Source organism: Anser brachyrhynchus, assembly GCF_964034855.1.
Source record: "Anser brachyrhynchus genome assembly, chromosome: 7".
NCBI lineage: Eukaryota > Metazoa > Chordata > Aves > Anseriformes > Anatidae > Anser > Anser brachyrhynchus.
Window position 1 is genome coordinate 7669405 of NC_137701.1, and position 17897 is coordinate 7687301.

The 17897-nt window shown below is 37.0% G+C and overlaps 1 protein-coding gene across 6 annotated transcripts in view; it reads right to left on the reverse strand.

Moving 5' to 3' along the window:
• ZNF804A (zinc finger protein 804A) overlaps positions 1-17897 on the reverse strand; it is a 420932-nt gene that overhangs the window by 302754 nt on the left and 100281 nt on the right. For 5 of the 6 annotated variants that reach the window (XM_080598898.1, XM_080598897.1, XM_080598896.1 and 2 more), the window contains one exon: positions 11214-11300. The exons of the other annotated variant lie outside the window; for it this stretch is intronic. The gene's annotated coding sequence lies outside the window, so the exon portion shown is untranslated. The remainder of the gene's footprint in view (positions 1-11213; positions 11301-17897) is intronic. 6 annotated transcript variants of the gene reach the window in all.

Genomic DNA, 17897 nt, shown 5'->3' on the forward strand with positions numbered 1-17897 from the left:
AATAGACATATACCCACAGCTATTTTCTATTGTATGAGTGAATTAATATCTTTCCATGAAAGTCTGAGATGGTTCTAGAGAGACTCAGGTGGGTAGAAAAAGCTTTAATATGATTAAAGGGCTCATGCACTGAGTGAAGAAAACTCAGCTGTGCGGCCCGACCCTGTATCTCTATAGCCAGTGTATGGATACCATTCTGCCTCCATTAAGACTGCTTATCAGCACTATGGCATGCTGAAATTAAATGGGTTTTCTGAATATACAAGATGGAGGATAATAATTGACATGGCAATGTCACTTCAGATGTCCTTTGAAGAGATAGCTAAATGTGAATAGGATTGTAAAAATTCTTCATATCAGTTTAAAAAGCAGAATCACAGACAAAATATATAAAAGGTCAAGAAGTCACTTAGTCCATTTGGTTTCCCTGGGCAGATCAGCTATATTCGTCCCATTCCTGCAACATGTTTTCCTAACATTTAAGCGCTTCTAGAAACTCCTAGGTATTTAAGTCAAATGCTTCGTTATATTTCCTAACATTCAATTATACAACAGAAGTCTAAACTACATTTAATTTACAAATAAGAAAACTATCCTAAAAATGGACCATGTATATATATATATATATATATATATATCCTTGAAACTCTGGACAACTGTAATGCCACTGATAACTTGTATAAGAGGTACACAGACACAGGACAATTAGATAATGCAAACATTTTAAAGGCACGTTCTCACCTGTAATGTTTCTTTGAAGAAATAGGTAGTATGAATGTAATGTTTCCTTTTACAAAAAAAAAAAAAAGGACATTTTAATAATATTAAAATACTACTGTACAGTCTACTCTTAGAATATGTTTCTCTTACCAAATAAAGGTGTGTGTGCTTATAAATAAAAGCAGAACATTCAAACATTCAGTTCAAAGGTATAAATGTGTAAGGAGGCTGCATCCATAATAACACTACAGCATGAAAGAGGACAGATTAATTTCACATAAATTTAAAAGGTATTTTAATTCAAATCAAGAGGACTTGAATAGAAGAAAACTACTACTTTTAGAAGTAGTGTCATTTTTCTTAATCATGTACTTTCATAGGAAGAAGAAAACAAATGGAAATGGTTTTTCTCAACTCTAGAGATTGTTTTTTAGTTCTTTTGTGTTAATGTCAGAAAAAAAGATCAATATAGTAATATATATCAACCTTCCCCTCATCAATAGAGAGAAAGAAAGTCATGAAGCCAAATTAGACCTCTAGCAGAAAAACAAGCTGCAGTGAAAAAAGCAGCTCACCTCACTGGAGGACAAACATGGAACTGTTAATATAGAAATAGGGCAAACTCAAGGAACATATTCCAGAAGTACCAGAAGCAGATAAAGAGAAACAGAATCTTTGTAGAGAACTTCATGGAAAACTGGGAGCAATATCACCTTTCATTTTATCATCTACCTTTATACACAGCAAACATCTGTCGTGTTGCAAGATTACATGCATTGTAGTGTTACTGAATACCAAGATGCACCTTATCACATGGGTAAGTGCCGTCTACAAATCCCCCACAAAACGCATCCCACTATCCTACATTTGATAGTGCTTAATATGCAAAAATTATATAAGTTTAGTAACGATAAAGATTCGCACATTGTAGTAAAACATACAGGTGCATATGTCAAAACATCTTCCCACACTTTGCAAGCTTCCCACAACAAGTGGTACTTGTTCCTAATGCTGTTCACTAAAATAATCTGAATATTCCAGCTAAATATTATAAGGAAAACATAGAACAAGGCAGAGGAAATAGGTCACGTAATGAACTCTTAGTCGCAGTCAAATAGATTAAGAGAGAAACAAATAACCACTACATACAAGTCCCTGCAGAGAAATGCAGTGCTACACGTTACCTTTGCCTCCCAAAATAAAATTAGGCCAAAAGAAAAATTACTGAGTCAACTATCTTTAAAACCACAAAAGATACCTCTTCCCCATTACCATGTGTTATAGCACAAAGTATCAGTATAAAGTAATGTGCCAATAATGGCTCTCCAAATAGAAAATAAGTGAACAACGGTGGATCTCCTCACCATACCCTTACAAACAGTTTCTTCCGCCATCCCTTCTTCACAGTTAGAGATGTACAAACCTCCTTTCTCACCCATTTAAGTCACTACAACATAAACACAGATTTAGAGTGTTAAGACCTTCCGTTAAACAACAGAAGTAGTCCTTTTCCCAATGGGAAAAAAGGCTCCTGGAGCTAGCTGCCACCCTTCACACACCCAGACCATCCTGCCACCATTGCAAACACCACATCCTACGAAGCTCTTATTGCACCTATCAGTCCCCAGCTTCAAAGAGCAGTTTTGTTATTCCCTTCCACCACTCCCCTAGCCTGACATTAAAGAAACCAAATTCAAACATCACTACTGGTATTCCAAAAACAGTACTGGGAAAAAAAATAATCACTGAGCACCATCTTTTCAACAACAGAAGTGTAGGATTCCTCCAACACACTTCTGGGGGTGTATATTTGTACCTGTGTATACCACAGATTTGAAATCAAAGCTGACTTTCTAAATTAGTATTCTGGCCATGGAGTAACATACAGCTCAGAAAGCCTGCTTGTTGCCCAACACAGATGGACAGTTTAGAGACCAGGGGTTGAAACTTATCTAGACCAGCTTCCTTCCATGATTGACGTATTTCCAAGATTCTTATTTTTAACAGAAATCTAACCAACAGGCAGAAAGTCAAACGTACATACCCCCCTCTTTGCAACGCACATCCAACTTGGAATCAATTTCTCATTTGAAGGAGGTATCTTCCAAGAGTTCACCTAAACCTCAGTGGGCAGCCTACCTAAAACACACATTTGCCTTTACGCATACAAGGTATCACTGGTGTTTGGGGCTAAATATTCAATTTCAATCAGACTCAATCCATCCCACGCACCAAACACACCCCTACATGGCAGGATAGCTCCAACTCCTCCAAACACCAAGGCACAAAACAGCACTGGTCAGGTACCAGCTCCTTGACAGAAATGACAGCAGTCTGGTGTTATTGCACTGAATTGGCAAAGTAGATCACAGTTGCAGCTGCTGTGCAGATCAAATCATGCTTTTCACAGAGGGAACAAAGATGTAGACACCTTTCAGAAGATGCCTGAAGGAGGGACTTTCAGCATCACCTTGTCCATGGCATATGTCCCATTCTGCTGAAGCAGAAGCTCTACAGAAACTGAGTGGTTTTCAGAAACTTCAGGCATAGACAAGCTTGAAAAGCCTTGCTGGGTTGTCATCCTAGGGGTCCTAACTAGTCTTCCACAAGTTGTGGGTAAGTGAATAGGTCTACTAGAAAAAGGGTGAATATTTGGATGGTTTCACAGATGGAGGTGAAAGGCAATATATTGTGTAGAGTTTTTGTGAGAGGGATGGATCTAGTTAATAGCAGGTCAGAGAAGCTACACTGTGCAGCATCTGTTTGCAAACAAAGCATCTTGACTTATGAACGAGCTGCTGCCAACCTCTCGCAAAAAAAAAAAAAAAAGGCTTTTTTTTTTTGTCTTTCCCCACCTTAACAGTATTTAAGAAGAACAAGTGGCACTAATATATAATATATGTCAAACAGCAGAAGCCCATCAAGGCTGAGGAATTCCTCTAGCTGAAAATAGAGGCTCAGAGTATGAGGGAGCAGAAGGACCATATATGTTTATCCTAACATTACTTTTCCCTAAGAATCCTTTTATGGCTACAGGAAGATATGCTCCAGCTGTTCTCCATACATAAGTTTGCATATAAAAAGTAGTTGCAAGTACACTGACAAATCTTCATTTAATTCTTTTTTCCAAGTGTTTGTTTCTGAATATGTTCCTTGGCCTGAATTTAAACTTCCTCTCCGAAAGAACCCTGATTTCACTGTAGTAATTTCAATTTGAGTAGGCAGAGATTTACTGTGACAAGGAAATATAGTCAGTAACCTTTGTCACAAAATTCAAAAAAAAAAACAACCAGATTGGGGTTCAAATCTCCCAGATTAGAAGTACTTCATAGTTGTATAGTTTTTTCCACTGATACCATAAGAAACTACTGCATGATCTCTAAATACCTGTATGACAAATAATGTTTTAAAAGCACAAGAAGCAATAGTATCTGTCATTTCATCTCAATACCTACCCTTCTGCTGATTCCTTCCTCAAAAAAAAAAAAAACCAACTGTGTATAGTATAAAGAAGTGAAGGCAAAATACAATAAATAGATCCAGAAGAGACTAGTCAATGAATGTATGATAAAAGTTTTTGTCTTTTTACTGTATTAACACATAACTGATTCTCAGCTGATATAAATCATTAACACTACTGAAGTCCATATCATTTCCATGAATTCTTATTGCTGTGGGAGCAGACTACAAACTTATTTACCTTATGTCTATGTCCTCAAATGAGGATACTTTATTTATAAACTGATTCCAAAATGAAAATTGGTAAATTTACCCCAAAGTAGAATCCATCTTTTCTTATTCTGGGTGGCTATAACTCTATCTCATAAAAAAAGCCCAAAACATGCTAAAGAGTATTCTTTTTAAGGCCAAGAGATCAACTTTAAGTTGAAAAACATCAAAAAAGGGAAAATAACTGAAGAAAAAAAAAAAAACACATTGGCTCAGAGTGACAAAAAATATTAATTAATAAAACAGGAGTTTATCCCTGGTTAGCAAAAGTTCCAAACTTTAAGTCCAAATTGATCAACTAGCTGCACAGGGATCGGATTATCCACCATTGCTCAAATAATTCTCCATGAAGTAGTAAAAGTGCTCTTCTAAAAAGTTGAAAAGTGTAACTTAATCAGTTCTCCACCATTAGAATGACAGCAGTTTCCAAGGTGCACTTAGATTACAAGCAGTGTGCAGGAGATCTCTCAAAATCAAAAACACTTTCTTTCTAAACAGTTTGAAGAAAAACAGATATAAAATGCACATATTTTATTCCCTTATTAATTTTTAAAACCGCTTCTTCGGCCCGCTTGCCTTACAATAATGTTTCACCTGATTGGTTATGTCAGATATATTACTGTCATTTCACAAACCATGCTGTATTCCAAAGTAGACTAATGATGAATATTTGGTTAGAGATGAGAAAACAAGGCTGCACTGATTTGGGAACGCAAGGTCTGAGCAGAATTAATAAGGCAGCCTGCACAGGGCTGAGGTCCGTCCTGTACAGCATCAATGCTAACCACAGCATCTGTGGCTTGACAAGCCAAAAAATAAGGCCAATATGGTAAAATGCCTATTGTCAGACAATGCAACTTTAACAATTATTTTCTGTTGTCAGAAAAAATTATCGTTCAGAAGTCAAAGTCCCAGTGAAGTTAATGGTACAGGCAACATAATGTCATTTTTTTTTTTTTGAGATGAATGCACTTGCTGAGCATCAGCAGTTGGGAGTGGGCCTTCGCCTAGCACTATGCCACTCAGTCTGATCGTAAAAGAATGAAGTTTTTCACGTTTTTCACCTTGCCAGTTCTCTTTAAGGTATTTATTCCAAGACCCTGTTTTCCCAAAATACCACTCCACTCTTTATTCTTACACTAGAAATAAGATACAAATTATTTTGATAAACTCACACCAGGGATAAATGGAATTTTATCGTAGCCTTTATAAATCCAAACTTTACACACTCCGGCACACCACTTTTCCCTTTCTCTTTTGCAGCTTCCTTCTGTGAAATCTGCTGCTCTGCAGACTCTCAAATCCATTCCCAAACCTGTTTCTTAGTGTCAGCACAGCATTCAACGGTCAGACCGCAATGTGCTTATCTTAGTTTGACATTATGAAATGGAAATTCTTGGCACGGAGAAGAGGAAAAACTGTTTTCCAGATGCTGAACTTTGAGCTCATTTTGAGGTAAATTCCATATACATTCATAACTAAGAAGCTTATTATTTTATCATGAGAGTGCTTGCAAGCATTCAGTTTAGCCAATTTTACTTTACAGTCAAGAAACAACAGGCTGAGCAGCGCATGCAATGTTTGTTCTACTTTATTCTACTATTCATGATTTTGTGCTGGTGAAGAGCAACATAATACATGGTTTGTACACCTTCCTATTTCTCTATCCACCACATCATGCATTCATCCACCTACCTAACTCCCAGTAAAATCCAACCGGCTGGCTGGGACAATGAAATAAATGGAACATACAACATCACTTGTTCATTTGAAATCTATACTACCAAATATGTAATAAAAGCCAAAAAAAAAAAATCTGAAAGTCATTTAAAAGCTGTCGTTAGGGTTAAGAAGACTCACGGGGAGGGAAACACCTTTATTATACATATGTAAACCTCCATGATAGGAGGCATCACTTGACAAACTGTATTTGTTTATATGAGATATGTAGGAAGATCTTAGAAACCTTTAACTGAAGTATGACACCTAAGTAACCACCTTCACAGCATGTCACACAGGATATTTAGGTGAAGTTGCTACATTGCTGTAAGTAAACAGAGAAGCAGAACAGAAATTTGAGAAGCAAATTTCTAAGTAAAGCTGATGGAAAGCTTATCACTAGCTATTTAAAACATTCCTTCTATTTGCCCCTATTATATTATCCAGCCTCCTAGATCTGTAAGACAACATACAGAAAATGCACATTAGCACACCTGAATAAACAGTTCAAGGAGTCATTTTGTCTGAGTGGCTGAGTGGTCCTAGGAAAGCATTCTGTTCTTCAACTTTTGAAATACCTTCTCCCATAGTGCTGAATTCAAATACCTATTCTGTATCACATGAGGTTTTTTCGCAGTGTCTCTGTATATTATCCTATTTGCTAATAATTGGGTTTTAGCATTTTTGCAAGTAATCCTGTTTTCTCTGAAAATTCAGGAAAATGTTTATGCATTTAAGTGAAATTTAGGCTGATTATCCATAGAGTATTAAAATTTCCCATCCTTATTTTTCAAGATCTTTTTCCCCCTCAAACACTACAATTATCATAAGCACTTCCTGTAAGTCTTAACTCAAATGCAAAATGTACTGGATAGTTCTTGCTCATAATTTAAAAGAAAAGCTGAAACAGCCAACTGCCTAGTACATCTACAATCAGTCATGTAAAGAACATGCTATGTTGCATTCTACCTGTTCATATGGAATTACCTTTTGTTACTTATTTTGTCTGTCATTCTTCACCCAGACACTCACCTCTCAAGGTCAAAAAAAAAAAAAAAAAAAATCTGTTTGAATCTTACCTGTTGAAGAGCTTTAAACAACCAGATACTTTATTCCGTTGTTCTTTGTCCTCTGTACAGACACTACAACAAAATGTAACGTGTAGAACATGAACAGTGTAGAGAGAGACATGGTTGAGCCACATCCTCTCTAAAGGATGCCATTGAGAACCACTTAGTTGATTATGTTCTGTTACAATTTTTGGTGTAAAAGGAATACAAGCAGGAAGCTGTAAATCTGCTCAATATCAGTGAATAAATTTGACAGATCATTTTCATTTTTAAAGGACACTTCCCTTCCCTTTCAGATAACTGAATAGGTATTCTAAAATTATTTGGTAGCTTTGTAACCATTTTATCAAGGAACAAAGACTATTAGTATTAAATTTGCCTGGATGCTTTCTTCTTTCCTTTCCAAAATAACTTACTCAAAAACGTTTCTATCATCTTGAAAAATACAAATTTTAGCTGAAATCACAAATTAGGTATGTTTCAATTTGCACACAGAGGAAATTGTTTCCCTAGTAAATCTGTACAGAGGATGTACTGTGTGAAGAGATTTGAAATCTTAGCATTCTTATTCCACGAGAATATCAGAATAACATTTCACATCCTCTGGAATGGGTTCTCAAAACACATTCTGCTGACATGAAAATCTATCTCAAAATACCTGTCACAAATATTTATTATCCCTCTGCACGAGAGCCAGACATGAGCATATGGAGTTATCCTGTCTCCCTGATTCTCAATAACCATTTGGATACACGAGACAGTGACTGCACACTGAAGGGTAATGACAACCAACTCCTCTTTAGACCAGCTACGTGGAGAGCATAAGTACTAAGATGGGTCCCAGTCCCTTAGATAACAAACATATTCACTCTCTTGCTCCATTTCTCTAAAAGACAAATATTTAAATATTTTAGATACATCAACACTTTGTGCACACCAGGTAAGGAGTTTCAACCCTAGACTAACATGTAGCCCATGCGCTTTCTGAAGAGGGTGATGCCATAGACTCCTCAAGCAGAATCAAGTGACAGGTGTCACCTAGGTGAACGTCCTAACTGCTGGGAGGAAGTGAAACTAACCTCCTGCTAAAAGCAGTTTTGAAAACTATCATCTCTGCTGAAAGTGATGCCTTCCAGAATTGTTACACACACTACCAAGAAACTTAAGAACACGGCGCTCTTAAAAGTATATGGCACACACAATGAGAAATACTACATTGCATTTACATGGGTCTGGTGTGAACTCCTACAGTTAGAACTATTGCTCACTGCTTAAACTCGTATACAAAGCTGAGGTTTTGATCCCAGGCAGGAAATATCTACATATTTACTACAGCATTCAAAACTCAACAAAATAAAAATGTATCACCATAAAGGTGTAAACCCTTGTTCACTTCACTAGAACCATAAAGATTTGTAGTCAATGATAAGTTACAACACAAGGAGCACCACCAAAAAAGCACAACTAAACACTGTATTTCTAGAAGTAGAATATCATGTTATCTTCCATGACTTGTACAGTTTTCACTCAGGTTATACAAACATTCTTTTGTACAATTTCTTTATTTTCTTTAAACTCCTCAGCATAATTAAATATTTCCAGCAGCAACCACTGGAAAGTTTCAACAAAGTGAAGTAAACAATCATTAATTCCCCAATCCCTTCTTTTCTCTTCCACAATAAGATGGCTTGTATGTCATTTTAGACATGTTTCCAGAATTCAAAACAAAATAAAAACATGATCAATGTGTATATTGATAAAATGCTAGTATTTTAAATGCTTTTTTCATTCAAATACAAGTAATACTTTTTCTGACTTGATCCATTTTTCTAAGACTTACCTGTAGCAAGTTTCTCTGAAAAATTCTTACAAGTGTTTTTGAACACATTTCAAATACATAAAGCAATGGGTTAAGAAGGTGACAGTGATCAGAAGATTCATTTGACTACCAAAAGTTCTTTCTTGACTCAAACAGATGTATGAATACATCTAGAGTTAGGAATATGTTAAGAATATTTTATTTAATTTACAAAATAAACTTATTTTGAAATTGCAGTTTTAAGGTGTTTTCTTCTAATTGTGATAATGAAGATTTGTTTACCATGTCTGTGCTAACATACGAACACCATTATCCTTGCAACATTGCCCCAACACTTTTAATATAGGAAGTGTGGAGTAGCCCAGGGAAGAGTGACAGACGCGTAATTATGCACAGATGTTGTGTTAGCTCAAGTAATTCCCAACTGTTTGTGATAAAGCTTCAAGTGACGTTCATATATCAGCATATTTTTTATTTTATCAGAAAGGATAATGAAGAAATAAAGGTGCTTTACCTGTATCCATGAAGGATCCATAGCTCACATTTGTAATTGCAGTTAGATGAATATGGAAAGAATTACAAATAGCTGTCTGCGTTCTTAAAAGCATTTACATTAGTTCTACAGTCACCCATTGAGATTTAATTCATGCAAATATTCTGGCAAACGTTTTTCTGGAATGTTTCTACAAATATAAACTTTTAGATAAATTGCTTTCCCTAGGTATTCTGACAATTTTAAGACAAAGATTCATTGCAAGACGAAAAAATCTCCATGTGATTCCTGTATCCTATCAAACAGCTTCAGTTTCAAATGACAACTACTTGGAATTAATTATGCACAAGCAATTTATACCCCAAGAATTCTCCACACTAACTGCTTGATACAGATTGCCAAATAACAAATACAGTGGAGGACATCCCAAGGTCTTTGTGAAATTTAAGACTTTTTAAAAGATACTTAATGATTTATTCATTAGTGAATGATTTCTGTATCGCTTCTTTCATCACTAAGACTATGTCTGAAATAAAGCACTGTAGGAGTAATATTTTTTAAATGATCAGAGTAGCAATAGCAGCTTACGTTGTGACAATGAAAAAATGAGTATGGATCCCAATCTAAGCTGCCCAATACAGGTACGAGAATTTTGAAATTTCAGAAGAAAACAATTTCTGAGGAAAGCCTAGTAATAACATCTCCTAAATGCTGAAGTTTCCAAGTACAGATCATTAGAAAAAGAGGAAAAAAAAAGCACAAAAATAGTATTAGTATTTTTTTATCTGTCCTTGTAAAAAATACTCTTAGAATAACTTCAAAAGTAGATATGAAACTGGTTAGCTCTTCCTATATTTTACTTTTAAAATCTTAAAAAGTTTATCTTTTAGAGAACAGGAAATGCCTGCTCTAGTCAATCACATTTGTTACAAGACAGTAATCACTTAACCTCATTTGAAGAGAACCTCATGATATAATATGGAAAGAAGAAACCACACATCCTATGGTTTCAAAAAGAGGCTTGACTTTAAGAAACATTTAATGTGTGAAGAAACTTAGTTCCTTTTCAAACTCTGTTAACCCTTAAATAAATGTTATTTACCACACAATGCTCCTGACAAGTTACCTAAGACAGAAGGCACATGCCAAGTCTGACAGCGGCTACTGCTGTGATACACCTGCTGCTGTCAGGAAGGGAAAAATTCACTTGAATTTCGGTAGATTTTAATTGGTCTCTAATTATTCAGAGGGAAACATTTTATTCTTGGTCACTAATGACCACCAGCCAGCAGGTTCTAGGCTATTTTAGAACACTACTGTGGAACTGACAGCACAGCTCTAGAGCTCTAACTCTGAGCAGAGTTCTGTCCTTCACTTCATGACATAAATCATTCAATTTCAAAAACTTCCATTTTTTAATGCCTCATACAGACCAGTTTGCTTAATTAGGTCTGACATACAAGTATCAACTACAAATCTAGACCTAGTCTTTTTTCAGACCACCTCAGTCAAGCTTGGGTTTTACTGGAAAAGCAGGCATCGCAAATATCCTTTTACCTTTTTCTGAGTGGAAAGGAGCAGTTGGTTTTTTTGTGTTTGTTTTTGGCTGGGGGGAAGGCATTTCTTTTCTACATTTATACTCTTACACTTTATGTCTGTTTACCTCAAGGACTTGGGAAGGATTTCTGGTCTTTCCAGTGTGTTCCCACTACCGAAGTTTTGGGTGTAGCCATGAAGTTCTCCACAAGGCCTGCAGAAAGTGAAGAAACCAAACAAATTTGCCTTAGACGTAGGTACTGTTACCATCTGCTGTTTGAGTCTTCAGCCTAAGTACGTGAGCTGAGGCAGGTTCCTGCAGCTCATACTCCCTCTATGCCAACAGCTGCTGGAATAACACAGGGAAGATAAAGCCACACTCTTAGACCATTACCACATTTGCTGTTATCTATACAACTATAATCCACCAGACAGTCAAAATCTATCTAGTTACACCCGCTGCCCCACTGTAGTGAGCAGGAAGGCAGTGCACAGCTCTGAATTCTTGCCATGATAACACTTTCAGCACTTTCAGACACTCCTCCAAAACATGACCCCTCTCTGCTAAGTCACATCACCATTTCCTTCCACATATCAGCTGCATCTGGTTGCAGACTGGCTTTCACCATTCCTCTGGTTAAAGCAAAACAGAACCCTAAGTACAGCTTCTTACTTTATTTAAATGTCAATAACTAAGAGATAGACCTGCAGTTCTTTAAAACGCATAGATCTTCCCTCCCTCCTTCCCCCCTCCTTTAACATAATGCAAATCCACATTTATCCCTTTTACTTCTGGGGGTTTGCTGCAAATTTCCTCCATTTTCCTTTTTTGATGATATACGCCTTTGTACAAAACCACATTGCTTTAATGCATTATGCACCATGTGTCACACTTTTGACTGGAAACATCAAAGCTTTGATGTGTGATTTGTTTTCACATTTGCATAATCTTAGACATTCTGAACATGCTGAGGAATCACACCTCAGTATCTTGGCAGAGAACTTCTCAACGGGGCTGAAGACTGGGGTAAGAACTGGGACCTTGGAAACACAGATTCCCTATCCATTCCACTAGAGGCTGTGACTCAGTGCTGTGCTGCCCCGTAACGCAGCACTGAATCTTCCCTGATGTATATGAATTGATTAAGGGCACACATTTACCAACAGAGGGAAGTAAAAATCAAAACCAAAACCGCAGTGAAACACAAACCACCTTGTAACCCCTTAACTTTGAAAGCAATCAGCCAGCTACACTTGGGCTCTGGTACAGACTTCATAATTGTTCCATTTCTCAATGTGCTACAAAGAGCTAGAAAGAAACACTGTTCTGGAGTTACTACTAAGTTCTTCTCTTCATCTCTCCACATTATTTTAAGTAATATATTACGTCAAATATAAATAGCACATAACCAAGCATTTAGCATTGCTATTATAAACATAGGAAATAAATGCATACTGCAAACCATAGAATAAGTTAGTAATTTGGAAAATTAGTTTATATCAACATTTGCTAATCAGCGTTGCCAGACCCTTTGCTACTGAGGAGCAGAAGGGTAACAGAAGCTCCAACTCAGCTTTCTAACATCAGTAACAACCTGGCTATTTCCCAGCTAAAGAGCAGCTACCAACTGCTCCGTTTCCACCAGCTGAGAGAAAATCATCCTTGAAAAGAGAGCTGTGTGGGGAGAAGCAGATATGTGGCGTCTCTGTACATCAGAAGCAGCACTTGCAGTGTCATAAGCATTTTCTGATAGCTTATATCCTGAAAGCTGAAAGTCTGGGTATCAACATTTACATCAAGCAAGCTAGGTGCTTTTTCTCTCTGCTCTGAAGAAGGTCAACAGGATGGAGATTACTTCTTCATGCATGAGCAAATAAGGACCAAGAAAATTATGTGAAGCTTAAATGATTGTTTTAAAGCAAGAATAATCTTGGAAAAGATAATCCCCACACAAACTGGCATTAGAATCGTTCCTTGCACATGTTTGGCGGCTTTGAATTACACTCAGAAATTGCAATTTTTCTACTTACAAAGCAGGTATGTCATTTTGATGCAACGTTAAGTGAGAGTTGACTTCTGCTTTGAGAAAAAGTATATAGAAAAAAGAACTATTTGAAATTGTTTTCTTTCCCTTTTAGGTTAGACACATATATATAACCAATGTAGCAGTCTATTTAAGAAAAGGTAAAGAGTCTTATATCTTTATAGACATAAGGAGTCTCTGGGGATCCGTATGACTCAACAGAAGAACCGTTAAGACTAACACCTCTGCCTTCCCCACACATTTGTCACAAAAGCATTTATACAGAGGGCTACACAAAGTTAAGAAGTAAAAAACAGCAGAATCAATACTTTACTAGCTATTCAAATATGCATTCAATCAATACCATGCGTGATAGTTATCTATCATAACTTACAATGGAATAGTTTTGAAAAGAGCTGTTACTTTTTTTCCCCAATTCAAATCAGAAATAGGATTGCACTCTCTTCTGCCAATAACGTCCAAGTGTTATTGCCTCCTGATTACTCTAAAAAATAGTATTAAAGATGTAAAGTAATATGAAACTGCCAATGAATGACTAAGGCCCAAAAGGTTTGTTTGTCTTGGTTCCAATTTGCAGGCATTAAAAAGTTAAAGACTTCCAATGTTTTACTGTTGATGATTTGGTCTCTGCACCGTCACTTCACTTACTCTAATTGCTCTGGCATAGACAAAGAATATCAGGCCTGAATACGAAGTCTGTGCCCAGACCTATGCTATGAACGTGATTTCTCCAACCAAATATTTAAGAAAATATTTAAGAAAATTCTAAAGTAGGGCAAAGAAAACATAAGGCAGCTAGACTGCAAATCAAATATTATAATTCCTTTGACGTTGAATGCTCAAAATGGGACTCTGAAGCAGGTAGGACTGCTTTGCTCAGCCCTTGGCATCCTCCCTGAACACAGCAGAAGTTATCCTGTGCTGCTGAAGCTGGATTTAGAAGCTTCCCTTTGTATTCCTCAGGCCAGAAAATGAAAAGCCTTTCCACAGTATGCAATGAAAGGTTTTTTTTCTATTTTCCTCTTTTAAATATCAAAAGGATCTTAATTTCTGGGCCAATGATCAAGTCAGACGTCTAAATCTGCAGCTCACAGAGATGCATTCAGTACTATATGTTGGCTTTCTGAAAGGAAATCAATGTAATTTATTTTAATCTTGAATTTAACTGTAATTGATTTTTTTCCAATTAATTACACATTTAGAGACACATTTCTGTCATCAGAAGTAAAACTACTTAATTATGAATAAAAAACTATCTCTTCAGATATAAGTTGGTAATCCTTTACATAAAACAAACTTATCTCAATAGCCTGTCTCTGGTTGGCATAATTAATTCTGTAGACACACAGGCAGCCCAATAGCCTTATGCACATGACAGAGGTCGGAGTTTGACTGAGGTGTTTAAGTGCATCGCGTGAAGCTGAGATGCTGGGTCCGTAGGAGTCTTGCTGCCTGAAGGCACAGATAAGGTACGAGGGATGTAATATAATTTCACTCATTCAGCAGTTTCTGACTATTTGTGTTCGTTGCTAGAAAATGGAAAAGGTTATGCTGTGTGCTTCACGGGATTTGAAGTATATTTCAAGGACAGAGCAACTGAACAGTAACATTTACAAGAAAATGGCCCTATTAGCAGTTTATGGAAACAAGGTGGCATGCAGGCAGAGAGGAAGACACAAGAGATACCATCCGATCTGTGGGGACAGCTCATCAGCTACACTGACCACACTGCAAAAATTGCACTGGAAATGGCTCACATGGAAAGTGATTTGCTGGTTCCCCTACCAGGCAGAAACCCTGTACAGGAAAATGCAGAGAGCACAGCAAAGAAAGCTATTCTACCCCCTGAGTAGCCTTAGAATAACCCAAGCTACTTTGCATCCATTAAACAGAGAAATTTAAGCATGAAGAAGAAATGCTTATGTGCATTTTGCATCAGAACTGACTACACGAGAAGCACCCAACACTGTACCATGCAATAGGACAGCCAGGACAGAACAGCCTAGTTAGCACATTGGCAGAGAAGGTCACGGTGTGCTTTTCATTCAGAACCCAAGCAGAATGAATTTCTTACTCTGAGAAGTGCTTGGCAGGTGCTGCTTGGTCTCAGAGGTGTAAATTCAGACCTTTGGGAGAAATAACATAGGTTTGTAGCTATGTCCTTGACTTTACTGAAATTCCTGCCGAGTAACAGAAGACCTGAGAGAAGGAGCCACCCTCTACACTCTCACAATGCAAACATCTGTCTCCCTCCTATCATGTATGTCAGTGCAGAATCTAATACAAATACATATAATCCTGATCCTACATAAGACATGGTGATCAACAGCATGAACACCTCTTAAACCCAGCTAAAATAAGGGAAAGCAAAAAAACTAATGATTTGTATATTGGTTTCATATATTTACCTAGTGCAACAGGATCCATCTTAAATTAAGTTGCACATTTGAATTTAAATAATTTACCCAGTAGGAAGTATCTTTTGCATCAATTTGGTTGAAATATTCTCCCTTGACCCACCAGAGAATAAAAAAACTTCTAAGGTTTGCTTTTATCACTGGGGAAGAAAACACATTTCTGATCTCAGTTACGCTATGTAATCAAGGAATAATTATCTTGCAGTCATTAAAACCACAATTTATTAATTTATTATATTTCAGTCAGAAAAGAACTCCAGCGCATCTTTCAGCACTTTAAATCCAAACTATTTTGATAAAGGTAAAATTATTTCATCCAGGTTCTGCCATATTTATGTATATGAAATGATTCAGAATAGAACCTCACTCTATGAAGCATCTCACTTGAGTCACTATGAGTACCCATTCAGTAAGAAGTCAGAATCTGGCCCCTAATTGTAGGGCTGAATAATTAGGCCCTTCCTCTTTTGCACCCCACTCCCACAGACACAAAGCACTGAATTTTCTCACTAAAATACTTTATCACAAGAGATTAATTAAAATATTAATATGACTGCTTTGAAAATTGATCCAGAGACATTGATATCATCACATATTAAAACTTAGTACTTGAGCAGTGAAGTAATGGCCTCTGGGCCAGCATCAGAACCACCCTACCGTGAAGGGACGCAGTGAAAGATGGAGGGATGTCACTATAAAAAGATTCCTAATATTTCTTCTTAAAATTAAAAAAAAAATAAGGGGCTATTAATTGACTTCTTGCGCTTATTAAAGATCTCGATGTGCATTACAAATATTAATTGATGATCATAATCTTACAAGGAGGATAAAACTACTTGTGCCATCTTGTAGATATGCAAGGCAATGCCAATTTTACTCAAAGCAGTAAGGCCAGTAAGACAACTAGCAAGCTAAATTTTGGTTCAATAGGTCACAGCAATCGCTTGCATGTTATTTTCATATTCTCATATTGCTTGGATAACCCAATTATACCTGCATTTTAGCCTTTCACTATTTCATTAGGCAAAGCCTTCATTCATTCAAACCACTTGTGCAGTTGTGACAGATAATTTAGAAATGCAGACAAAGATAAAGAAGAAATCAAAGTTGACGTGACTCAGAAAGAGCTGAATTAACATTTTCTTTGTCAAAGGCTCCTTCTCCACCTGCCCTCCTTCTCCTCCTCTCAGGCACCTCTAACAAGCAGCATTCACAGGCATTGACAGGTTGGCAGATCTTTCATTTTTTAGACCTGCAAACACCCGTTCTTTGTTTAGCGGAGCTGCCACCCCTTCGGAGCAGCTTTCAAGCACTGCAGCTCATAGCACTGAGCCTGCACAAGGGCCTGGTGTCTTGGTGAGCGCCACAGGGCATCTTCCTCCTCCAGTAACTAGATCCGGGCCGAAGACTCCAGGGAATCTAGAAAATTCTGCCCTCATTATATTAAAGAGGCAGCAACATTGCCGTTATTGTTATTCCTTGACAGAAGCAAAAAGGAAGCCTCCCCTGAAATTAGGCCACATCTGAATTCAAAGTAATTTACACAGAAAAAATAATGTTTTCATAAAGTTTTAGATACTGGAGCAATTAAAGTTTTTCAGATGGATGGATTAAAATTCATGAATTAGAAACTGTATGGCATCATGTAAAAAAAAAAGCATTAGACAAGAGCCTAAAATTCAGCAGCATAAGAGGTACTGATGAAATTTATGAAGGGTTTCCATTTGAATAAAGTCACTGAATTAGAGTAGGACTGGTCCTTGAACACCTACATAGAAAACTACTGCCAGAAAGCTCCCCAGAGACCTCTTTGCTTAGTTTCCTTGGTCAAGTCCTGGATGACTTCTTGCTGTTGAACTAATTAGTAACTGACTCCATCTCTCCTGACCTTGAAATCAGATACAGCTGTATTTCAGCTCTGGCTGAGTTTTCTTACCCCTACCGTTAAGCTCAGTGGAAATTCTGTATTTTCTTCTCTGTAAAGCTCCTTCCATCATACACTAAGGTATGGCAACAGGTAGCCATCAGCCTTTGAGTCCAGAATTCAAAACAATTTAAAGTTTCAGCACTCTTACAGCATTAACTGTTTTATAACTGTTTCATTTGAAAGGAAAAGCTCAGCTAATGAAGCAGGCTTTGCAGGGTGAAGAACATGAAAAGGTTTCTGATGTTAGTGCTTGATGAAATTAATAACAACTCAGGTCATTTACACATTGTTGAAAACTTGTTCAGAATTATATAAATACTGAAATTACTACTCTGCTATGCAATTGAGAGCCCTCCAGCAATTTTACAAGTCTTCCATGAAGAAATAATATGATTTAGGTCTTAAAAATCTTGGTGTTGGTT